Genomic DNA, 26,488 nt, shown 5'->3' with positions numbered 1-26,488 from the left:
ATGATTTCCTTTCCTTCAAGGTCAAATAAAATTTCATTATGCATATGCACCATGTTTTCCTTAGCAGTTCATCTGTTGATGGACATCTAGCCCTCTTCCCTCTTCCATTTCTTGGCTGTTGTGGATGGCGGAACACTAAATAGGGATGCACAAGTGTCTCTTGTGGTATGTTGAATTAAAGTCCTCTGGCTATATAGCCACGGGAAGTTTAGCTGGCTAAGGTGATAGCTGTGTTTTCAGGTTTTTTTGGAAGACCCCCACACTCATGTCTGCTGTGGATATCGTTCTGTATAAATAAAACACTGACTGGCCAGTGGCCAGGCAGGAAGTATAGGTGGGACAAGGAGAGAGGAGAATTCTGGGAAGTGGAAGTCTGAGTCAGAGAGAGACTGCCAGCTGCCACCATGACAAGCAGCATGTGAAGGTGCCGGTAAGCCAGGAGCCACATGGCAAGGTGTAGATTTATAGAAATGGGTTAATTTAAGATATAAGAACAGTTAGCAAGAAGCCTGCCACGGCCATACAGTTTGTAAGCAATATGTGTTTACTTGGTTGGGTCTGAGCGACTGTGGGACTGGCTGGTGACAGAGATTTGTCTTGACTATCGGCCAGGCAGGAAAACTCTAGCAACACATGTCCATGGAGACTGTGCCAGTTCACACCCCCACCTGCAAGGTTGAAGGGTTCATCTTTCTCCACATCCTCACCAGCATCTGCTGTTCCTTGTTTTCTTGATGATAGCGATTCTAACTAGGATGTTATGAGATATCAAGGTAGTTTTTATTTGCATTTCCCTGATGGCTTATGATTTTGAGCACATTTTCAAACACTCGTTAGTCATTGTCATTTATTCTGTTGAGAACTGTCTGCTCCGTTCATTGGCCCATTCACGGATTGGATTTTCCGGGTCTTTTTGGTGTTTGATTTTTGGAGTTCTTTAGAAAGACTAGGTGAGCTTATGTCTGCTATATAGTTGGCAGAGATCTTTTCTCATCCTATGTGTTGTCTCCTCGGAGTTGTTTTCTTTGTTGCGAAGGAGCTTTTTAATTTCATGCAATTCTATTTGTCCGTTCTCAGAGTTGCTTCCTTGTACTATTCTTGAATGGCTTCCTGTGCCATTCAAGTCACTTTTGGAAAGTCCTTGACTATGTTGGTATCTTGAACTGTTTTCCCCATGTGTTCCTTTAAGCAATTTCAAACACTTTTACATTAAGATCTTTGATCCACTTTGAATGAATTTCCTTGCATGAATCTAGTTTCATTTTTTTACATGTAGATATTCAGTTTTTAACAGCACCTTTTCTTGAAAAGATTGTCTTCTATCCAATGTATGTTTTTGATATATTCTAGATGCCTGTAACTACATGGATTGAGTTATACATCCTCTACTCTTGTGACAGTGTCATGGTTTTTATTACTATGACTCTGCAGTATAATTTGAGATCAATTACTGTGATACCTCTAGCCTTACTCTTCCTAGTTAGGATGAGTTTGGCTACTCAGGGCCTTTTTACTTCACATGAACCCCTGTCAAAAGTGGGATTAGTAATTAAAACCCACTCATATATCTAACATATCAAAGATGGTTAAAAATAGAAAATAAAAAACTAATATAGAATGCATTATGAAGTCAACTATTTAGGGTGAATACTGACATAGTAAATGAATGAGATAATAAAAAGACAGTAAAAAGGGGGAAAATGCAGAAGCCAGGATAAGTATGATAAAGGAAAAAAGATGAGTGGGAAGAATGTTGTGGGGAGAAAGAGAAAAAAAAAAACAATAGATGAGAAAAATTGAACAAAGAGAAAATAAAGATTTCCCAATGTGGTAGTTTGAATGACCCCTGTAGGCTCATATATTTGAATACTTGGGCCTCAGTGGAACTATTTGGAAAAGCCTAGGAGGTGTGGCTTTGTTAGAGGAGGTGTCGCCTTATTGGAGGAGGTGGGGAGGGGGGACTTTGAAGTATCAAAATCCCAAGCCAGGCTCAGTCTTGCTCTCTCTCTGCCTGCAACTTATGGATCCTTGTGAGCTCTCAGCTGCTGCTCCAGCACCTGCTGGTCATGCTACCATGTTCCCTGACATGATGAGAGTGGACTGGCCATCTGAAACTGTAAGCCAGCCCCTAATTCAGTGCTTTCTTCTATAAGCTGCCTTGGTGATGGTGTCTCCTCACAGCAATAGACAGTAACTAAGGCACCCAATAACGAGAAAACTTGAAAACAAAATTAGATAAATGTAAGAAGGGGAATTTTAAAAAGAACAAACTAAAAACTGTAGTTTAAAAAATCCAATACTACTAAAAACATGGTAGAAAGGAAGAACACAAGATAAAAAAGAAAAAAACTAGGTAAATTTATGAAGGAGACTAAAAATTAAAAAAAAAACAATATAGTAAAAATGCTGCTTTTTGAAAATGTAGAAAATTGGAGATCATAAAGATAAGAAATTGGATAAAATGTCAGAGCAGCATCTTTCTGGGTGTTTGAAATTTGGAGACTTCTGTTGCTGCACAGGGGAATGGGGTGGGTCAGTCACCTCGTGGCCTCTCGTCTTCTGTGGTTTACGCTGGTCATCAGCCAGTGCTGTGTAAGTGTATGATGCCTGCCAGAGCTGTCTTCACTTTATCAGCTTCTCTTGTGTCCCAGGAGCCTCTGCCTACTAGACATAGCTTTGTGTTCTGGGAGCTGGGCAGGTTTCCTCTCCCTCCTGATGCTCCCCAGATCGTACTCTCGGAGTACTCTTGGCTAATGTTCTAGATTGGGGATGGCTCCCAAATGTGTTGCGAGTGTGGGAAGCAGCCACAGCACCAAGATCTGTACTGGACAAATGGCCTGCCACTATACATTTGGTGTTAATCACCATGCTGGAGGGAACTTCAGAGTTCTTATGCTCTATAGCACCCAATGGCAGGTAGGGGTTCCACAGGTTGTTCCAGCTGCTGACCTCATACTCGGAGTGACGGGCCTCTTGTATTCTCCATTGATGAGACTGCCTCCCTGGCATCTAATGCAAGGTTATGTACATCACTGTCAGAGCTGAGCCTCCTCCTCTCAAGACAGCACCTAACCATTACATCCTCCAAGTTATATACAGTGACAAATTGGGATCTTTCTCCACTGCTGATGCATCATTGGAAGAACCATTGACTCACCAAAATCCACCATTGGATTGGGGGTTTGGTTGAGGCTTCTGGTCTCTTTGTGCTGTGGCTGCAGGGCTCATCCTTGGATGAGAAGTCCACTTTCTGCTCTCGACCGGGAGCAGTGTGAGCAGAGCTTTAGCCTACTTGACTTTTTTTTTTTTTTTTTTTTTTTTTTTTTGCTTATCTATTTCTCAGCAATTTTCAGCTGGTCCAACGCTGCCTCTGTGAATCTCCCAAGCCTCTTACTCATTCTCTCTATTGAATAGTCTGTTCTTTTCTTATCCTGACTCTTCTCTTTAATTGGATTACACACCAGAAGCTTCTTATCTGCTATCTTACCTACAGGAATCCATTATATTCGCTTTGAAACAGATTTTTCCAACAAAAGTGAATACACATTGCACTATGTCCCTAAGTGTTATTTGAGAGTATATCTTTTTAAAAAAGTAAATGATATTCTACCTGCTGTTCTCCCATTGTTAGATGGTAATATCATTTGCAGTAAATACCCTTGTACACAATCTCTGAAATTCTATGTCTATATCTATCTATCTATCTATCTATCTATCTATCTATCTACCTACCTATCTAATTACAAATACATTGCATTAGTAACTTTTCTATTTCTATGAAAAATACTATGACCAAGGCAATTTATATAATGAAGGGTTTATTTTTTATGGGTCCAGAGGGATAAGAGACTATCACCACCAGGGTGGGCAAGTCCGGGGTCAGGCAGGCTTGACAACTGGAGCTGGAAGCTGAGAGCTAAGCTGTCATCTTGAACAACAAACAAGAAGTAGAGAGAGCAAACTTGGGATAGCCTCAATGCCCACCCCTGGTGATGCATTTCCTCTAATGAAGCCACACCCCCTAAACCTGCCCAAACAGTGCTACCAACTGGGGAACACATATTCAAATGACCAAGAATGTGAGGGACATCTTGTTCAAACCACCACTCACAAATATACATTTCTTTCCCAATTTGAAATGTGTAATAACTGGGTCTAGTGGTATGTCTTTTTATTTATCTAATTTTTTTATTTTATGTTCAGGAATATTTTGCTTGAATTTATGACTGTGTACCATATGCATGCCTGGTGTCCTTAAGAGGGAAGCAGGAGGAATTGAATGCCCTAGAACTTGAGTTACAAACAGTTGTGAACCATGATGTGGGTGCTAGGAATCAAACCCTGGGTCCTCTAGAAGAGCAACCAGTGCTTTTAACCACTGAGCCACCTCTCCAGCCCCCCATATGTCCTTTTAAAGATTTTGGCATCATATTCACAAATTACTTTTGAGAAAGATCTTGCTGGTCTGTGTAGCTACAAAAAGTGTATTAATGTGTGAGCAACTGTAGTCATTGCTCGCTTTTGAAGTGTGTTGTGTATCTTTGATTTATTCACTATAGACTCCTCACTTAGTAAAGTTCTTTTAATGACAGTCTGATAAAAAGCCCAAGTGACCTTTTAATGAGTTACCCAAAGAGGAAAATCAAAACACTTGTGTGAATTGCCATCCTATCCTGCTTCAGGCTTCAGCCCAGCAGCTCTCCCTCAGAGAAATCTGATCATTCAGTCGTCTTTCCTCCAGTGTGTAAGTTCCATGTGTCTTTGGCACAGCCCTAACATGATGCAAGCCCTGCTGAGAGGCAAGCTCCTATCTTTTGGTACCAGTGCCTTAGGAGTCATCTGCCTCTCCCTGGCACTGGCAAAGACAGCCAGGCTTCACCAACTACATATTCCTACCAGAAATTTTTGTCTCACGGAAACAATGCAAGTGCAGGGATAGATGAGAAATCACTGGGGCAGTTGTTCCAATAGCTATGTTGTTAGTCCTGTACTTCAGTCTAGTCCCACATCAGGACACCAGCTGTATGCACGGCATCTGCCCCGGCCCCCTATGGTACACTGAAGACCAGACTCCAAAGGTGTGCCCATTCCCACCCCTCAGCAGTGTTGGACACTGCTGCATTTGCATATATTCGTTTTCACATTCCGTTGTCCCCCCCGCTTTATGGAGTGGGATGCTGTCCTCATCTTGGACGTGAGGGAGTTTATGCTAATGGAAGGTAAAGTTGCTCCAGGTCACAAATCAAGTCCGTTCCTGAGGAAGGACACAAACCATTTGAACTTGCAGTACAACCTACACTGTCTTTCCGTGTGAATATGGTGCCTTCATGGCTAAATAACTTTGCCGGCATGATCCAGTGAAGGATCTTGACATGAAGAGATGATCCTGGGCTTTTTACACAGGCTCAGCAGAGCATCAAGAGTTCTCAGACTAGAAAGACAGGACAGGAAAAGATGCATGAATTTTTTACAGTATATGCCATCCTGCTAATTCCACGGTAGTCTCTCAATACAGATTTCTATTTACATTGTTTATTGTCCACTGAATGTCATCACCTCCAGCCCCTAACTCTGGCCTCCATAACAATCCCTGCTTAACGTGAGGAAGTCTTAGTCCTGAGTCGGGATTTTCTGCTGCCTGGAACATCCTCTCCCTACACACTGAGTTCAATAAGGAAAACGGCTACTTGTGACTCATCTTTGGACCTCAACACCAAGTACCCTGTATGAATAAACAGTAATTTATGAACAAATTAAAACTTATTTGTACACAAACATGTGTCTGAAGTTGGATATAACTTGTGGGAAAGAAAATTTGAATAGACAGAGAAACACTCATATTAGGCTCCTTTTCCTTAGACAAAGAAAATCACATTTAATATATATATATGTGTGTGTGTGTGTGTGTGTGTGTGTGTGTGTGTACTTATCTAAAAGGAAAACACTGTTCTGATTTATGACAGGATTTTTAAAAAGCCAACTAGACATGCACTATGTTAGTTAAATCCCTTGTATGGAACTGGAAGCAGAATCAGTGTGAGTGAAAACCTGAAGGGAAATAAAGTGTCCAGCTCCAGAACAGTGGGTGTGGCCACGTTTCTCACACATCAGTGTTTCTGTAGACACTCCAGTGGCTGGTGCAGAGTTTTGATGGTCTGCTAGAACTAGCTTGATTTGGGCTGATGTAGAAGATGCATCTGAAACACTCGAGCTTACAGGCTCTCACTCCCTTGCACAACAAGGGAACTTAAAAGATTTCACCCCCTTCCCACCAACCACATTCCAGGTCTAAATTGTTTTAAGCTTTTGGACTTGATCCCATAACAGTTCTAAAAGACACGTGCACAGGGATATTCTCTGCAGTTCTATTTGTAATAGGGCTGGATTGGAAGCAACCCAACCGTCAATCAACAGTAAAGTGGTTGAATAAATTATGGTCCATCTATAATCCAGAGGGTTATGCATTCCTTTAAAAGAATGAGGCTGTTTTATACATACTTCTTGCTTTATAATAATATTTCATTGCTCAAAACTCTCCAGGGATTCCAGTTGCATTTACGGAGACTCCAAACTCCTTCCTCTAATCCAAAATGCCTTCTGCCTCCTTTTCTGACCCCAGGACCAGTCTCCTCTCCTCCCTTTGGATTCAGCATCCTGGTTTTCTACTTTACCAACTCCTCACCAGCTCCCCCAGATCATCCCATCACAGGGCCTTTGCACTTGCTGCTCTCTCAGAATATTTCCTTTAGATCAGCAATTCTCTGCTTAATCATACATTAAAATCACCTTTACCCAAGACTGCATCCTAAAGCAGTCAATCTAATCTCCAAAGTGGTCTGGAGGATTGGTCACTTGGGGTTGGTTTGGTTGGTTGGTTGTAAGCTTCTTGGTGATTCTCTGTATGGTCTCGATTGTGAACCAGACTGGCTGCTGTTGGTGGCACCATCCAGCACTGATGGCATAGGTCCAGCCATCTCATCAGAGAAAGTTCACATTGTACACTACTTTTAAAACTAAAGATTTCATCTATCAGGTGGAGTTTAAAAAACTAAATCAGAAGGAGAATATGAGTAGAAGCTGGAGTGGAATGTGTAAATGTAAAGTTGATTTGAATAGTACATTGTGAAAGCCCTCAAAAGTCAATTAAAAGCAGGCCAAGAACTAGACAGTGTTCCAAAAGAGAACAGAAAAATGGCCAGCAGGTACATGAAAAGGTGCTTAACATCCCTAATGTTTAGGCAGTGCAATCAGTACCATGGAGAGACATCATCACATAACTGTTAGGGTGGCCTTTATGAAATGCACAAGAGATGACCAGTGTTGGTAAGGGTGTGGAGAAGTGGAAACCCTTTGTACACTGGGATGGAGATGTATGTTGGTGCAGCCATTATGGAAAACCATGTGGATGTTTCTCAAGAAAATATGAGTAGAACTACCATATGATCTAGTAATTTGACTTCTGGGTATGTGCCCAAAGGAACCAGAGTCACTATCTCATAGAGATACCTATGTCACTGTGCTCAGTGTAGCATAGTTCTCAAAATAAAAAGGATGTAGGGAAAACTGATGTTTGCTTACAGATGCATGGATAATAAAATTGTGGTGTGCATATGCAATGGAGTATCATCTGATAGAAAAGGGAACAAGATACTGCTATTTGCAACAAGAGAGACAAACTTGGAAGACATTGTGCTTAATGAAATAAGCCAGACACAGAAAGAAAAATCTGTATAATCTCATTTATACCTGGAATCTTAAAAAAACAAATGCACAGGAACAGAGGGTGGGTGATAGCAGGGTGGGAGTGAAGGGAGCAGGAGGAACATATCACAGATTTGCAGTTCTGTAGGATGAATCGACATAGAGATCTGATGTCTGGGAAGACTGGGTTAGTGTGGGTATAACAGGGCCTGCCTACTTGACAGGATCTAGAATCCCCAGCAGACAGACCCCCGGACATGTCTATGAACGGGCCTCTAGATTATGTTACTTGAGGTGAGAAGATCCACTCTAAATGTAAGTGGTGCTTTTCTCTAAGTTGGAGTCCTGGATTAAATAAAAAGTAGAAAGTGAAGACAGGCAAGATGGCTCGGTGGGAAAGCATTTGTCACATAAACCCAGTGACAGACTTTGATCCCTGGAACCCTTCATGGAAGGAGGGAACTGACTCTACAAATTGTCTCAGACCTCCACATGTGTGTCTGCACCACCCCCAGACACACACACATGCCATACACAGATATACACGTTAATAATAACTAAAACGTAAGTGTTGAAGAAGAGAAGGGGAAAATGCAATGCAACCAGCTGCCTTAAGCTCCCACCACCATGCCCTCTCTGCCACAAGGGACTGTGGTCTCAAACTGTGAGCTAGAATAAACCATGGCATCCTGAAGCTGCTCGTGCCCAGTATTTCATCACATATATACCTTTAAGGATTTGCTAAGAGAGGTTTCGTATATTCTTACTAATTGCACACACAAAAAAGCAATTGTGTGTAGCCATGAACATTCTAATTTCCAAGGAAGGGCAGCATAGCCATATGACATCAGACAGAATTTAGGCTCATGTTCTTGCTTTCTAACTGGGAACTCATGCTACTTTATTCACATCTCTGAGCCTCTTGGGAAAGACTATAACAGTACTCAGATGGTTTAAAGACTAAAGGTGACCGTGAAAGGCACACAGTGAGTGTGAGGTAAATAACATTCACTTTTGTTAAGCAACAAATGACTGAGGCAATGGGTGTCTTTAAAAAATCAACTGAAATAACCTGGGGTCTGGGTATTAAAGAAGCTCCTCTGCATAAACAGCATGCAATATTAGTTGTAAAGGTCAAATTTGGAGCAACAGAAAGAATGGTCAGGGACACCAGCAGCATGCCAGGAAGGGAACAGAGAGAAGGGGGTCAGGCAGAATTCTGTGGCCTGTTCAGGGATGTGGGAGTGAAACAGGAGGAAAGAACTTGTCTGCAGAGACAGTGCAGCAGTATGTCAAGATGGTCCAACCTTCTGCTTTCCATCATGTGGCAGGCATCTCTTTAGTGCCAGCATTACCTGTGTTAGATGGTGTAGAAGAGAGTCTGTGATTGGAAGCAGATCTGTCATGTGCAGAGGCAGAATCTGAAGGGCCATTTCCTTCAGGGGGAACTTGTGTGGTCTCCTGGAGGTTGATTCTAGGGCGTAAGTCCAAAAACCTCAGAGTAGCAAGCTTCCAGGGCTGCCCAGGGACATATGTCAAACCAGTAGGAAGTGGCAGCTTCAGATGCTCTCATGGGGCAGTTCGGACACTCTTGGGGAGGGCATAGGAAAGGAGGCACACCCAGTCAGGCTTCCGAGGAAAGTCCAAGGACTGAATGGGATGAATACTAGGGGCAGGCAAAAGTCAATTAGGACCAACCTTGATTGTGGAGGGTGTGGCATAGGAACTATTCTAGTCACTTTTCTTTTTGGACCAAAAAAAATATATCTGACAAAAGCAAATGAAGGAAGAAAGGGTTTACGGCCCGCAGCTCGAGGGTACAATCTGCCCTGTAGAGGAAGTGCGGTGGCGGCAGTGTAAGGTAGCTTACACTTCATCAGCAATCAGGGAGCAGAGGGGGTGACTGCTGGTGCTCAGCTCACTTTCTCCTTTCTTGCCTTTCTATCCACCCAACACTCCAGTCCATTGGATGCTGCCACTCACATTCAGGGTGGATCTTTCCTTCTTTACTTAAACCTCTCGGAAGCCTTGAAAAAACAATACTCAACTTCATTTGTAAAAACAAAAAGCCCAGGATAGCTAAAACAATCCTGTACAATAAAGGAACTTCCAGAGGCATCACCGTCCCTGACCTCAAGCTCTACTATAGAGCTATAGTAATAAAAAAAAAAAAAAAAACAGCTGACGGGCAGTGGTGGCACACACCTTTAGTCCCAGCACTCTGGAGGCAGAGCCAGGCAGATCTCTGTGAGTTCAAGGCCAGCCTGGTCTACAAAGTGAGATCCAGGACAGACACCAAAACTACATGGAGAAACCCTGTCTCAAAAAACCAAAGGGGGAAAAAACAGCTTGGTATTGGCATAAAAAACAGACACATGGATCAATGGAATCTAATTGAAGACCCTGATATAAATCCCCATATCTATGAACATCTGATTCTTGACAAAGAAGCCAAAATCATACAATGGAAAAAAGAAAGCATCTTCAACAACTGGATGTCAGCATGTAGAAGATTGCAAATAGATCCACATCTATCACCATGCACAAAACTCAAGTCCAAGTGGATCAAAGACCTCAACATAAATCCAGTTACACTGAACCGATAGAAGAGAAAGTGGGAAGTAGTCTTGAACACATTGGCACAGGAGACCACTTCCTAAATATAACACCAGTAGCACAGACACTGAGATCGACAATTAATAAATGGGACCTCCTGAAACTGAAAAGCTTTTGTAAGGGAAAGGACAGCCAATAGCACAAAATGGCAGCCCACAAAATGGGAAAAGATCTTCACCAACCCCATATCTGAAAGAGGACTGTTCTCAAAAATACATAAAGAACTCAAGAAACTCAAAATACCAAATAATCCAATTTAAAAAATGGGATACAGATCTAAACAGAGAATTTCCAACAGAAGAATCTCAATGGTTGAAAGACATTTAAGGAAATGCTCAGCATCCTTAGTTATCAGGGAAAAGCAAATCAAAACCACTCTGAGATACCTGTCATAATGGTTAAGATTAAAAAAAAAAAAAAACCACTGATGACAGCTTATGTTGGAGAGGATATGGAGTAAGGGGAACACTCCTCCACTGTTGGTGGGAGTGCAAACTTGTACAGCCATTTGGAAACCAGTATAGTGGTTTCTCAGAAAGTTGGGAATTAATCTACCCCAAGACCCAATGATACCACTCTTGGGCATATACCCAAGGGATGCTCAAGCATACCACAAGGACACTTGCTCAACTATGTTCATAGCAGCATTATTCATAATAGCCAGAACCTGGAAACAACCTAGATGCTTCTCAACTGAAGAATGGATAAAGAAAATGTGACACATTTACGCAATGGAGTACTACTCAGCAGTAAAAAATAATGACATCATGAAATTTGTAGGCAAAGGGATGGAACTAGAAAAAAAAATCATCCTGAGTGAGGTAACCCAGATCCAGAAAGACAAACACGGTATGTACTCACTCATAAGTGGATATTAGATGTAAAGCAAAGGATAACCAGGCTACAATCCACAGCCCCAGGGAAGGTAGGTAACAAGGAGGACCCTAAGAGGGACGAATGGATCTCCCTGGGAAGGAGGCATAGATAAGATCTCCTGGGTAAACTGGGGGAGGGAAAGTAGAGGGGAGGCAATGGGGGATGGGAACATGAGGGTTGGGGAGGAAGAGCAACAAAAGAGATATCTTGATAGAGAAGGCCATTATGAGGTTAGGGAGAAACCTGGTGCCAGGGAAACTCCCAGGAATCCATAAGGATGACCCCTGCTAAGATTCCTAGCAGTAGTGAAGAGGGTACCTGAACTGGCCTTCTCCTGTAATCAGATTGGTGACCACCCTAAATGTCATCACAGAACCTTCATCCAGTAACTGATGAAAGAAAATGCAGAAATCCACAGCCAAGCACTGGAGTTCTTGGAGTCAAGTTGAAGAGAGGGAGGAGAGGTCATATTAGCAAGGGGCGGGGCATGAAGATCACCATGGAGAAACTCACAGAGACAGCTGACCTGAGCTTGTGCGAGCTCGTGGACTCTAGACCGGCTGCTAGGGAGCCTGAATGAGACTGACCTAAGCCCTCTGCGTGTGGGTGGTAGTTGTGTAGCTTGGTCTATTTGTGGGGTTCCTAGCAGTGGGACCAAAATCTGTTCCTGGTGCATGAGCTGGCTTTTGGAACCTACTCCCTATGATGGGATACTTTGCTTAGCCTTGATACAGGGGGAAGGAGCTTGGTCCTGCCTCAACTTGGTATGCTATGTTTTGTTGACTCCCATGGGGGCCATTACCGTTTCTGAGGAGTGGATGAGGGGGAGTAGAAAGGAGGTGGGTGAGAGGCATGAAAGTAAAAAGACACATAGGCTAAGGGCAGCACAGGCAGAAAAATGTTTACTCGAAGGAATGCCCATCTGAACAGGAAACTTTTCTCTAACCAAAATCTCAATGGCTTTCAGTGAAAACAGCCCCATCAGGCAGGGATGGGAGGAAAAGGGCTTCCCTGAGTTGTTTGGAGGAGAATGGGTTATTATAAGCTTTTTAAAAAGGCAGCTGTGAAATATTAAGTATTATAAAGCATTAAATATTCATCCCCCTACACCCAACATCTTCACTTCCCCAAATCTAGCAACGTAACTTTCTGCACATGGAATGAAGTCCAAGCAGCTCACTTCAGTATGTAACTTCCAAGTCCCACTTCCCACATCTCCCAGCTGCCATTGGTCTCTCCATCAATGGGAAACTATCTTTACTCTACTTGAAAAGCCTCTCACCTCCTTCTTGGCTTCACTCACTCTTCTGCAAACAGGTAAGTTGTCAGGTTTTTCCTGACCTGCATCCATTGAGTCAGGTTCCTTTCTCCATGTTTTCATTGCACTAAGGACATAGTTCTTTACATAATTTACATAATACTTTCATATTCATTTACATATACAATTGTGTATTTGTCTCTACCATATTGGTTCCTATTCCTATATTCCCTACAGTGATTTTCAAAATGGGGGCAACTCTGCTCCCCCAAAAACATTTGGTAATATACAGAAACATTTGTTTTTAACATTTATTTTTAAGATTTATTTATTTTTATTTTATATGTATGAGTGTATTGCCTCCATGTATATATGTGCACCATATGTGTGCTTGGTGCCTGTGGAGGTCAGAAGAGGGTATTAAATCCAATGGACTGGAGTTACAGGTGGTTATGAGCTGACATGTGGGTACAGGGAACTGAACCCCAATCCTCTAGAAGAGCATCAAGTGCTCTTAACCACTGAAGCATCTCTCCGGCTCCTAGAAAGAAAACAACTGGGAGCCAGAATGTGGCAACAGTATTTAGTGTAGAGAAGGCAAAGATTTTGTTAAATAGTCCATAGTTCTAGCTAGCTCTCCAGAAATTATTCAGCCCAAACGTTCATAATTGAGAAACAATGTGCTACATTTAGTTTTCCCCTGCCAGGGAACATAAATGAGTACATGTTCTCTCTCCAATCTCCACAAAACTATACTGAAGCAGGGTAAAATGAATTTCAGTTTTGTTTGTTTTGGGTAATTTAGTTTTACCACGTATCCCAGGCTGGTCTTGAACTGGAGATCTTCCTGTCTCAGCCTCCTGAATGCCAGGGTTACACTTGTGTACCACAATTTGTGGATTTAAATTGAAGTTTTTGTGCCAGAGTATTTGTGTGTACATGTTCATGTGTGTGAAGATGCATGTGTGTTAAATGAACCTTTACAGTCCAATTTTCTACTCCATGTCATGGGCCAAATACCATCCACGGCAGGAGAATAAAGTGAAGGAAGATAAATGAGACAACGTAGAAGTCATGTCTGCAGCAAGGCTGGTATTTCATCAACGTTGTTACTTCAGAGACTAAATCATCGACCTCAAAAGGTGCTGGACCGAGTCATAATGCCTCTGTAGTCAAGTCCCTTCATTTCATAGCTGAAGAACTGTGACTGGAAAGGTTAGCCTTGCTGAATTCTTGACCTCACATCTGAGTTTCAGCTTCAGTGGTGAAGCAAAATTTAAATACATGCATAGGAAAGACACTGCAAGCTGACTCCTGAAAAGAAATGATTACCCTTTTTGGTTTGGATTATAAATACAATCTGTAGGTATGTAAAATTAGAATAGTTAGCCTAACAGAGCATTAATTCAATTGAGTAATGTTACCAGAAGTTTCACAGGGGTTTATTTTAAAATTACATTTCTGGCATTTATGCAAAACAGGCAAATGTATTAAATGCAAAGTTAAGCAAATAATACATTCTTTCTACTGTAGGAGATCTAGTCAGAATCCAGAATTATTTAATAGTTTGTCATAAAACACTCAAATATCAACAGGCTTTCTGGCAAGTAGGCTAAAATGTAACTACCTAGTAATGAGTCAGCTCCTCCTGATGATCCCTGACACAGGCAAGCACATTTCTTAGCCAGATTTAACTTAGATAAATCATCAGATCTGAGGTTTCAGATCCTAACGTGCTATGGATCTTTTAAGACGATTATTTCTATATTTTCACACGTGTGTGTACGTGTGCACATGTGTGTACCTGGAGGTGAGAGGACAATTTGTGGGTTCGGTTCTTTTCTTCCACCAACTCAGACTGTCATTCTTGGTGGCAAGGACCTTTACCCACTGATCCATCTCACTGACACCATGCTACGCTTTTTATACCAACACCCACTATAATCAGAATTTAAACAAATTATAGCAAATACATTAAAACATTTATATTTTAACAATGTTTTAACATATATGGACTTTATTAGGTGTTCCATGTATAGTCATCTGGTATGTTTAAAGAGTGAGCAATCATATAAAAGGAAATATGGTCATAAGTGATTGAAGTAATAAAATCCCCAAACTAAATAACATCTCATAATTCATGGCCAAGCATATATTAGATTTCATTACATCAGTATATAGCTTAGCAGTAAATTCTCCTGACGGCCATAAACCTGCAAGGTGTTGTCATCCTGAAAAATGAAGGAGAGGGAGTTGGTGAGGGGACAAAATGGGTAAATCTTCCCCAGTGCTGTGTGCCTTGAAGTCGCAAAGTTGTGGTGCATTGCCCCCTAGTGGCAGAATTTGAGTCCTGTGATAAAGGGATTCTGCTTTCTGAAGAAAAGGCCGTCTGATCCATCCTGCCGTACTCACCTCTGAGGCGGGGCTCTAAAGGGCATCCCAGGCACAGTGCCAACAGCTCTGCTCTGAAATGGCTGCCTGATCCATCTTTTCATACTCACCTGAGGCTGGACTTTAAAAGGTGTCACACATACACACAGTGCAAACCGCTCTGCTCCTCATCCACTGGGGTATCAAGGACCTGGGTGTGAGTTTTTACGTTCACTTAACCTTTTAATTCCAAGCACCATGGTTACCTTCAAAACCATTCAACATACTTCTATTTTTAAACAATGGTTGTGATTTTGGAAGGATCAATATGGCTGTAGGTTTTGGACTTTTGGATGGGTTTTTATTCTACTTTTGAGTTGTTTAGCAGGTTAGAGTTAATGCAGAGCCTTGCAGGAGTCCTTACATAGATACATAAAATCATTATAATCCATACTCTAGATTTTAAGATTCTAGAACTTTAACACAAGTTATCAGGATTGTTAGAAAAGAAGACTCCTGATTGAGTATATGGTGTCACACACAAAGACTATCATTAAATACGCAATGTGGACTCAGGCCAGCCTCAGCATTTGAGGTCTGAAGTCCCAGAATGCCTTACTCTACTTCCCACATTTTGGCAACAGGAAGGGTGAGTGACAGAGCAGGCAACCTAAGCCAGCTCTGTTTTAGATGGACTTTCAGAGTTCAGTAAAAATAAAATAAAAACAGAGCATAGACCACACCTCAGTAACAAATCAGCTTCCTTCAAGATTTAGGAAGGCCATATATTTCAAGCCAGGTTCAAATGGTGCAAAGCAAACTAGCAGGATGTGATGTTTGAAGTCCAAGAACACTGTCAGGCAAAACCTGGAAGCAGCTGGGTTCCACCCTCACCAAAGCCACTACAAAGATACACTTCCTCCTCATCCCTCCTTAGGCAATAGAAATGTCATTCAGTGGCAGGTATTCAAGGGGAATGATGGAGTGACCCTAGAAGAGAGCCCCTCGGGCCTTAGTTATTAGACTTCTGTTAGTTTTGATGGGACTTGGTGTTTCCCCAAATAATTCTGTGCTGTAAGGTCTTGACATATAATACAGTGAGGACATCCTTACACTGTTGTAAGATATGTCCTATCGTTAGCTTTATCTTAGAGTTGAGCCGATTGATGCACAGAGGTTGGTTTTCCTAAACAAAAGAGGGAGGGGAAAGAATTGAGGCTTATGTGGTCCACCCCAGAATCAGCTGGAGTGACTTGGCTTCAGCTGTTTGATTGCCCACACTGACTTGCAGACAGGACAGCTCTCTCTAACACAAAGGCTCTCCTCTTCCAAGGGCAGGACTGCACTGATCTGTTCACAAGTTCTTTCCACCACTCTCCCAGTGATCTGAATCCAGTCCTGCTTAGTCTCACAACAAACAGAAAAAGAATCATTTACAACACTGAAAACATCAAGCCAGTTGTGGTGGTGCATGGCTTTAATCCCAGCACTTGGGAGGCAGAGGGAGAATCTCTGTGAACCAACCAGGTCAAAATAGTGAGTTGCAGGCCAGCCAGAGCAATACAGGGAGACAATCTCAAAACCAAACCAAACCCCAACAACAGTAAGTGCATTCTGCGGTTTTCAGGAAACTAATGCATATTTGCTCTCATTTAGAATTCAGTACCCAAGTGATGTAGATTGGCAGTTTGGTTTTTGGGGGGAAGTCTCCCCCAGAACAGAGGTTTACCTATTGTTGTGCTACACTTTCCACTGTGAACACGTGGCTAGCCTGGAACCTTCCCTTCCTGTTAAGTCAAAACCTCTTCTGTGGAAGTCCACCTCTTGGGATTACCATTAGTTTTGCTTTAATAGCTTAAATGCTATTAACATTTTACTATAAGCAAAACCAATTTGAGGAAGGCTCTACCTCATTGGAAAACTGGCAAGAATAAATTTCAGGATGAGTTTCAAAATCTGGTCAAGGATCAGAGGAAGTTTTCCTGAAAAATAAATTAGCCTTCTAATCTTTTAAAATATTATTTTCTAATCTTTTAAGATATTTTGGTTGTTTTGGAAACAGTCTCACTGTATAACCCAGGCTAATCTCAAACCAAAGAGCCAATCATCTGTGTTTCTCAAGTGACGGGACTGCCAGAGTATACCACCATGCCTAGCACATCTGACTTTAAAATACATTAGGACCATGTTGTTAAAGGCCAACATAAATCTCATCTTGAACATGTGTGTGAAAGAATGTATATATGCAGCCGGGCGGTGGTGGCACACGCCTTTAATCCCAGCACTGGGAGGCAGAGCCAGGTGGATCTCTGTGAGTTCAAGGCCAGCCTGGGCTACCAAGTGAGTTCCAGGAAAGGCACAAAGCTACACAGAGAAACCCTGTCTCAAAAAGCCAAAAAAGGGGCTGGAGAGGTGGCTCAGAGGTTAAGAGCACTGACTGCTCTTCCAGAGGTCCTGAGTTCAATTCCCAGCAACCACATGGTGGCTCACAACCATCTATAATGAGATCTGGCGCCCTCTTCTGACCTGCGGTCATATATGCTGTATACATAATAAATAAATAAATCTTTAAAAAAAAAAAAAAAAAAAAGCCAAAAAAAAAAAAAAAAAAAAGAATGTATATATGCACCTGCATGTTTTGATCATTTTATGAATTTTAACAGGAAACTGTGTCCCCACCATCTGAAGCTCTTCCTGAACAATGGGCATTCCTCCCCCTGCCCTGCCCACTGCAGTTCTAACACTAACTTCCACCAAAGAACCTCAAAACTCAGCAGGAATGGCTATGTTTTTAAATTGGACTATGATCTGAAAACTCTTTGCTGATTAGTACCTAGGTTTGTGGGGGTTGGTTTTGGTGTTTTTGAGACAGGGTCTACATGGCCCTGACTGTCCTGGAACTCACTATGTACACCAGGCCTGCCTGTGTCCCGAGTGCTAGGATTAAAGGCATTTGTACTATGCCCAGCTCAGTACCTAGTTCTCAAAGCGGCATTTAAAAGAAAGAATTTGTCTTTGTGGTTTTTCCCAATGCCTTATTTTTTATTTTTCTAAACTACATATTGATCAGCACAGGGACATGTGCATCTGTACATAGACAGAGAAGTTATATAAGCCCAGACTGGATATACACATTTCTTTCTAAATGGCAGGATGTAAAATAAATCTAGGTAGAGCAGTGTTGGGAAAGGCTCTGCCCCATGTCCTGGGACACCAGGTGTAAGCCTTCCCTTCTTTCTATTGGCCACTTTGGAAGCTGATGGCCCGTCTGTTCAGTGCTGGTTGCCTCTTCCCTCATCTTCCAGCTGTAGTTTAGGTCTTGTTATGACTTCCCAGTGTCTCACTAGCCACAAAGGGAATCTACAGCTGACTGTCTGGCTTGTAGAATATGCTGTATCCTTTAGTAACCTGGCTGGTTATCCAGCCAATGAAGAGATGATAAGGCAGCCTCTCTTGTCTCCAAGTAGTTAAGAAGCAACTAAAAATATCTTAGATGTCTGGAAAACTCTTATCAGAAAAGTGAACTCAGTAATTATCCGAATAAGAGTTTGAATTCAGAAATTCCAACATTTATTTAAAATGAGACATCTGCAGAGCAAATAATTCTTAAATTGTGATTCAGGCTGAACCAACTTCATAAAAATATGCTGAGACCAGGCACATCCACAGATTTCAACTACAAGTTCACTTCTTTGCCCATTCTTCTCTCTTCTTTCCCGAATAACCTCTTTCAGATAGAGTTCAAGGGAGAATTTGTCCTAAAATGAAGAAAATAAGAGGTCATAAACCACAAATGAAATTCACTGCAATGAATTACTTTTTGTTTGTAACTTAAGAAAATATACTACAACCTTCTACAACTTCTAGGAACTATGTGCTTTTTTTTGGGGGGGGGGGGGGTCGAGACAGGGTTTCTCTGTGTTTTGGTGCTTGTCCTGGATTTCACTTTGTAGACCAGGCTGGCCTCGAACTCAGAGATCCGCCTGGCTCTGCCTCCCGAGTGCTGTGATTAAAGGTGTGTGCCACTGCTACCCGGCACTATGTGCTTTTTAAATGTAAAACCTCATGAAGATCACACAGGTCAGGACGAGTACCAGGGAGGAAGCAAAGCCTACAGGCTCTCCTGGTGTCCATGAGGCCTGAGGACAGGGTTCAACACATCCCAGGAGCTAGAAGATCACTCAGTGGACTTCACAGAACTAAAACTCTGCATTAGAGCAGCAACCAGAGGACAGGGAGACAATAGTGGCCCATGAGGATTGGGCCATAGAAACCCTGGATTCTAGCCCAGGCCTCCCATACTAGAGACGAGCTTTAGAAGTCACTTCAGCTCCAAGTCACCATGTTCTTCTTTAAAATAGAACTGACAGTTTCTGCTACTGAAATGCTACTTATGTGGCGTGACTTGGAGAACACAAATGCACTGCCCAAATGAGTGTGTCTCTCCTGTTTCTGACACTGTAGCCTGAGTGGCCAACATTGCTAGACATATCAAACCTGTTCTAACTCCTCATATTTTGTCCACTGCTCCTTAGGCAAGATCTGATGCCTCAGTTGGGTCCAGGGCTCTCTCAATGCTAAACAGTCTGCTGTTTAGAAGGCCAGGAAGCCTTCCTATGGCTTCGTTCACATCTTCAGTCTCAGATGTATGATCTCACATTAACCCTGTGAAAGGAACAGATAACCAGATTAAAGAGCTATCTCAAAAAACAGTGTTTGTTGTTTGTTTTTATGTTGTTGTTTAAACCTTTGAGATAGGGTCTATGCATCCCTGGCTAGCCTTGAACTCACTATGTAGACCAGGCTGGCCTTGAACTCAAGAGATTCATTTGTTTCTGCCCACCTGGCCCCAGACTCATAACTGTCTTGAAATTACCATCTTCTTGCCTCTGTTTCCTCACTGCTAAAATCACAAGTATAACTCACCATACCTGGTAGGAGTTTTTCACATGTGTGTACGTGCATACATGCATGTGTACCTTCATATGCATGCTTGCACTACTGTGTCAGCTTGGGTTCTGAACTCAGGCCATCAGTTCTGATGTGTGGCTCACTAAGCCATCTCCTTCACCCAGGACTTTGCTTTTCTAATGAGCAAAATATCTTTATGACTTACAACTCAAGACTTGGTGGAAAAAGCACCAAGAGTTCAAGTCATTAGGTAAGATGGAAACCAAAAGCATTTCACACCCCAGTTAGTTCTTGAAGCAATATATGGGCCTTTTAAAGCCACTATAACAAAAATCACTATTTCACTTGAACCAACTCAGAAAATATTTAAAATATGCATCTTGTCCTTGAAAACCTGAGTGGGCCACATCTCTTCTGACCTGAGATCAAGGTATTAAAGTAACTAGAAACAGTGCGACGGCTTGGCAGGGGAAGGCACTTGTTGCATGAGTCGAACGACCCAAGTGTGATCCCTGGACCCCACAGAGGAAGGACTCCCAGAAGCCCTCCTCTGACCTTCACAAGCACACCCTGGTATATATGAAAATGATTAAATATTTTTTAAAAGACGTGAAGAACCTAGAATTATTGTAAGGGCCCCTAAGATTTACTGACGCTTTCATTCAGTTTCTAGACCACAAAGTGAAGTTTGTACAAATTAGAAAGCTCTAAGAAAGCTCACAGATCCCATAAAGACGTTAAGAGCAAACATTAAGGACTGTAGCCTCTTGTCAAAGAACACAACTTAACAATAAAATAGTTTAATTTTAAATATGATTCACAGAAACACAAAATAAAACATCTTTTTCGAACTAAAAGAATTCTTTAAAGTACTGCATTTGGGAAGAACAGGGAGAAGAAGAGGATGACAGAAAACAGATCCTCACCCAGTCTGTTGTTTATTGAATCCTGCAGCATTATGATACCATTTCCAAAAATGATCCAGCACTTGCTTGACACTGCAACTGTAATTACACACTGTTAGTTGCTACAATCCACTTATATTAGTTGAATGCATCGATAGGCAAATAGCTAGTACTCTTATAAACAAACCTAAGAAGCAATTTCCCTTCGTATACAATGTAGATAATTATTTCACCTATGGCATCATGGGAGAAAATCGTGAGCTCAAAACTAAAAGTGCCCAATATTCACAGGAATACCTCTACCACTTCAGGTTCTCAAAGCCCAGGCCCTCTGCCTTACATAACTTGCTAGCATCAGAACTGAAAGGGCAGGGGGCAGGAAAGGGACTTGGAACATTTCTATCATTTGTAGTTGCAGAAATAAATTTTTCTTTTCAAAGTGAGTGGAGCTATGAGAGAATCAGGTTAGGTGGCAAACTTCTAATCTCCAAAATTTTTAGTCCATCTTTAAAATATACTTATTTCTGGAAAAATTTTTATAGCATCAGTTATCATTTAAATATTAATAAATTAATAAAAAGAAACCCATTTTCCTCCTCCCAACAGCTAACTACTCATCAAAGGAATTGGTATTTGAACATGGATAAAGAAATCCACTCCGTTTTTAAACTTTTATGTAACAGAGCATGCCTGTTATCTCAGCGCTCAAGAAGCTGACACAATAAGAGTGTGAATTCCAGACCTTATCTAAACAAACAAACAAATAATAATAAAATAGGGGCTGGGAATGCAGCTCAACCTTAAAGCTCACACCTAGCATGCAAAATACCCTACGCAAAAACAAAACAAAAACATCTCACAAGTCTCTGGGAACAAGTCTGAGCCCAAGAGGGGTAAGCTAGAAGAGGCCAAGGAAGCAGGATAGTACCTGATGTTGACAGAACAATGTGGTACAGGCAAAGAAGTGGAGCAAGCCTAAGCCTTCTTAAAATGTGAAGGGTGGGGAAGCGCAGGTGTGACTGCCAGAGGATGTTAGTTCCTTTTTTCATTTCTGGCTCTCTGTTGTTGATGTCCCCATCCCCGTCAAAGTCCCCTAGGCTGACTGGCCACTGGGCCCCAGGGATTCACCTGTCTCCACCTCTCCAGCACCAGGGTTAAAAGCATGGACTAGGACTGCAGGCTTTTTTTTCCTGTTTAGTTTTCTGAGGCAAATTCTCTTCCTTCCTACTCCTTAGTACAGATTACTACATGGCTTCCTCCAACTTTAGAAATTAAGTGTCGTGTGTGAAATTGTTTTTAAGAGAATTAAAATCGTAACAAGCTACTGATGGAGCTCCAGTGGGTGGTACAGTGACCACCTAGCATGCACAAAGCCCTGGGTTCCATCTCCAGCAGCACATAAAATGGGTGTGGTGGTGCACACCTGCAATTCCAGCATTCTGAGGGGAGAGACAAAAGGATCCGAAGTTCAGGGTCATCCTTCAATACAAAGTCAATACAAAACCAGCGTGGCCTACATGACACCCTGGCTCAAAAAATAATACAAATATAAAAGAGTTAAAAAAAATCTAAAAACAAATGTGTAGGAGATAAACTGTAAACACGATGAGCAGTAATTATGGTAACGGTTAACATTCACCTAACACTTAGAATGTGCCAGGCACTACTCCGCTCACCCTTTCCACATGTGCTGGGTTAAAAACCTATTGCAGAAAAGGAAGCAGGCTTATAGAATGGAGCCAATCCGAGCTCTGTTGAAATCAAGTCTCTAATACCAAACAAAAACACCGAAGCAGAATCCCTTAAATTTAGTAAGGTCCCTTAAGAATTTGTCAAGCGGGTAAAATTAATAATTTCACAATTTCTGGGGACTCGGAGAAGGGGGACCAGCATTGTTTTTTAAAGGCTATTCCAATTTATACCGCCAGAGGGCAGAAATTAGCTTTAAGTATAGGGGATGGGGGACTACTACTTGAAGTGAACTTCATTTAACATATTCTGGTATTCTATCCCAGACCAATTTGTTCTACTGCATACGTTAGCTAGAAATCCTTCCACCTCTGCAGCTCCAGCTCGCGTGCATACAGTAAATAAAAATCCTTCCAGCTCTGCAGCTCCAGCTCGCGTGCATACAGTAAATAAAAATCCTTCCAGCTCTGCAGCTCCAGCTCGCGTGCATACAGTAAATAAAAATCCTTCCAGCTCTGCAGCTCCAGCTCACGTTCCAGATACACCAAGGTTAAACTGAAACCTCACTATATAGTATCTCCCTGGATTCTGACAGAAGCTCGAGGGGCGGAATGCGGGCTCAACTGCTATTTGCTCCAACCACCCTCCCCAGCGGTAGGATGTAGGTAGCCACTGCAGAGGATGGCGTCTGACTCCAGATGCTCCGCAGCCCACCGCGGCAGACATCCACTCCCTTCACTTCCCCTAAGGCCGAGGGGAAGGAGGCCGAACTCAGGCCCAGCCACGGCGGGCTCCCCCGCAGGGCACCAAGCCTCGGGCTGCCCAGGCCAGGCATGGCTCAGCGAACCTGTCCTTGTCGCCGGACTGGGCCGCCACGGCCCTACGCGCAGGGCTGACTCCTCAGCCGGAGCAGAAGGGAGCCTGGGAACACAAACCCGCCCCTGGATACCCACCAAGGAGGACCAGTCACTTACCGTGAGGCCGGCCTGCATTCTGACCCGAGAGCGCACCGCGCCTTCTGGGTAGGTCCGAGAGGGCGCGCGGGCTCGTGCGCAGGCGCGAGGGAGGGCGCCCGCGCAGGCGCAGCTCTGAGAGCTCGGGAACTCACTTTTTGAGGCTTTCCTGTGTGAGTGAAGTCTGTGCAGTGGGCCCAACATTTTGCGCGCCCTGTTGCAAGAAACATTCTTTATGACACGATGGGAAAACATCAAGAAAGTAGGAGACGGGGCACGGTGTTTTTCGAGGTTTTGTTACAAGAAGCACCTTTTGCGGTATTAATGCATCAACTGCTTGGAGACAGGTAATGTGGTCAAAGATTCTCAGGCACACAGCTCCTCAGGAGAAGAAGGATGAGAAGGGAGTTCTAGGACGCCCGAGGATGCTCTTGATGGTCGAATTCCTTATGTCAAATGGTGCAGCATTTTTATACAATCTACACACCTCTCCTATATTCCTTAAATTACCTCTTGATTACTTTTAATACCGGATATAAAGTAAACGCTACAGAAATAGTTGTTCTACTGCATTATTTTGGAAATAAGAAAGGGAAAATGTACATATATACACTCCTCCCCAATCAGTGATAGATCGAATCCGTAGGTATGGAATCTTCGAGTACAGAAGGGTGACTTTGTTCTCATTTAATTCTAACTCTGTGGTGTAATTACTGTAGTTATCAGTATTAGAGAGAGAAGGAAGCTGAGCCTCAGAAACGTTAAATACTTATCCCAATGCATTAAGTTGAGAAGAGTCCAGTTTTGTTTTGTTTTTTCTAGAATTGAGAAATCCAGGTTCAAATTCAGACCTCCTTATTTCTAGGATCATATGCTGCACAACTAACCCCAGAATACTTTAAACCTCATAGGCTTCACTTTCTCTACCTAAAGATCCACATCAAACCATCTTAGTGGAAAGTTAGATCAGGTTCCCTTTAAAAATATTAAATATAAGGCACATGCCTATGATCCTAGCATTCAGTAGGCTGAGGCAGGAGGATCACTGCTAGACTTGTATACATAGTGAATTCGACACCATTCTGGGTTATCCAACAAGACCTCTCCTAAAACAAAACAAAAATATTAAATCTAGGATATAGAATCTGTATATACTATTAAAAGCAGAGCATAGACTGTACACTTGCAAGGTTTCACATTCAGCAGGTGAAGCCAAAGACATAAGACTAAGGACAGAAAATGGAGAAATTGACCATGACTCAACAGTGCTCTTGCCCTGCTGTACTTCCATCTTAAGCTGAGACCCGGGACACAAAGAACTGTCTCATTATGAATTCCAAATGTGATTTAATGGCTTTAGTCACAAGTTCTGAAGTTCTGTGGCCATCTCCCTGTTCTTCTGTTTCTGTGCCAATATTCCTTGTATCACTGTGTGCAGCGATCAATGTGAAGTCTGAAAGGTAGGGATACACAAGCTCATTTGTACCCTTGCACATCGTTTTGCAAAGTGCATTCACTAAACTCTTCATCCTGACAAGTTTCAGCATCATGGTGGAAGTGTCTAGAGGGGAAGATCATATGCCAAGGTGTGTCAAAGCATCAGATACCCAGCCTTATAGGAAGTGAGTTGAGGGCTTGGTGTTTGCTCATGCTTGTTAGTAATCATTTAGAATGTTTTAGGGGATTGGGGAGATGGCTCAGTGATTACAGACACCTGCTCTTCCAGAGGACCTGGGTTCAGTTTGAACACCAATATCAGGCAGCTCATCTCTACCTTTAACTCCAGGGGATCTGATTCCCTCTTTAGTCTCTGTGAGTAACAACATGCGTGTGTGAACATACATTCATGCACATATACATGTAAGTAATTACTAAAATAAATCTTAACATTTTAAAATTTGTTTTAGTTCTTTCCTCCTGGCATAGCGATTACACTAATTTGCCCCTTTAAATTTTAGACACATATATGTGATGCTTTGTTTGGTAAAACCCCCAAACAAGTTTTAAAGAGTAATCTTTAACATTTCTTTTCTCTGTAGTAGACTGGCAATTCCAGTCATGATGTAGACAACCATGACGCACTCATCTGTACCATTAAAACACTTATAGTTTCTCATGTGTGTAGATAGACATGCATGAGAAACAGACCTTTATGATTTTAAATGGTAAAATATTAGGATTGTTCACCACAGCATCACAGGCTAACCTATTCTTTGGGCGCCTCTGTGTGTATGTGTTTGTGTATCAGTATGTGTGCAGACCAGAGGTCTAAGTTGAATGTCTTCCTCAACCACCCTTCACCTAAGCTTTTGAGACAGGGTCTCTCACTGAACCTGGAGCTCACCAATTTGGACAAGATTGGCTGGCCAGCAAGCCCTAGGGATCCTCTGTCTCCATCTTCCCAGCACTGGGATACCTGTGCTCTGCAGCCCTCAAGGATTGCGTGGGTGCTGGGGATTAAACTGAGGTCCCCGTGTGTGACCTGCGCTTGACTGACTGAGTCATCTCCCCAGCCCCAAGCTAGCCTATTCCGAGTGGATTGCTCATAAAGGCCAAATGAAGTTCCCAGAAAGACAGACCGGCAGGTCTGTGCTTTCTTCTTCAGCCCTTTCTTTGTTTATTCACTTTATCCCTTGGAGAACTGATGGAAACCCACATCTCTGTCTCCTTAACCAGTGTATTCTAGAACCCTAAATGCCAAGCTAATAACAGGAAATCTGGCTCTGAGAAATCATCAACTTAATTACTCAGAGTATTCTTTCAGGATATCTGACACAACATGGAACTCCGGTATATGATAAACCACTTTCTAATTTAATGGCTTAAAACACTTGTTATCTCCCAACTTTGACTCACTCAGCTGGGTGTTTTTGCAAAGGCTGTGTGTAATACACTGCCCCACATCGCTCACAGTGCTGCTGGTTGGATGTTTTTGGCTTTGTTTTTGTTGTTTTACCAGCTGTGGCTGCATTCCTGCTGAGTTGCTCTTGGCCTGGCTCCAGAGAGTAGCACCTAGCCCTAATCCTTCCTTTGTTTAACCCACACCTTTTGTTTCTCTTATTGCCCTATGTGAGTCTTGTCTGAGAGTCTCCCAAGGATCAAAGGCCTATGGAAAACTTAGTTCAGGAAACCTGGAAAACGGTGTTACCTGAGAAATCAAGGAATTTGCACTTGGCATTTTATCTCTAGGACCTCCTTTCAGGTTGCTT

At 42.4% G+C, this 26,488-nt stretch overlaps 1 long non-coding RNA gene across 1 annotated transcript; it reads right to left on the bottom strand.

The window, feature by feature from the left end:
- Window positions 1–18,368: 18,368 nt before the first annotated feature.
- Window positions 18,369–23,394, bottom strand: LOC131904538 (uncharacterized). The gene is made up of 4 exons (XR_009377754.1): window positions 23,301–23,394; window positions 20,659–20,736; window positions 19,319–19,486; window positions 18,369–18,579 (listed from the first exon to the last, which is right to left on the bottom strand). It is a non-coding gene; the product is annotated as an uncharacterized LOC131904538 (long non-coding RNA).
- Between the last annotated feature and the right edge of the window lie 3,094 nt (window positions 23,395–26,488).

Source organism: Peromyscus eremicus, chromosome 2 (assembly GCF_949786415.1).
Source record: "Peromyscus eremicus chromosome 2, PerEre_H2_v1, whole genome shotgun sequence".
NCBI classification, from domain to species: Eukaryota; Metazoa; Chordata; class Mammalia; order Rodentia; family Cricetidae; genus Peromyscus; species Peromyscus eremicus.
Note: the sequence above shows the minus strand (reverse complement) of the source record. Positions and strands in the feature narration are given on the sequence as shown.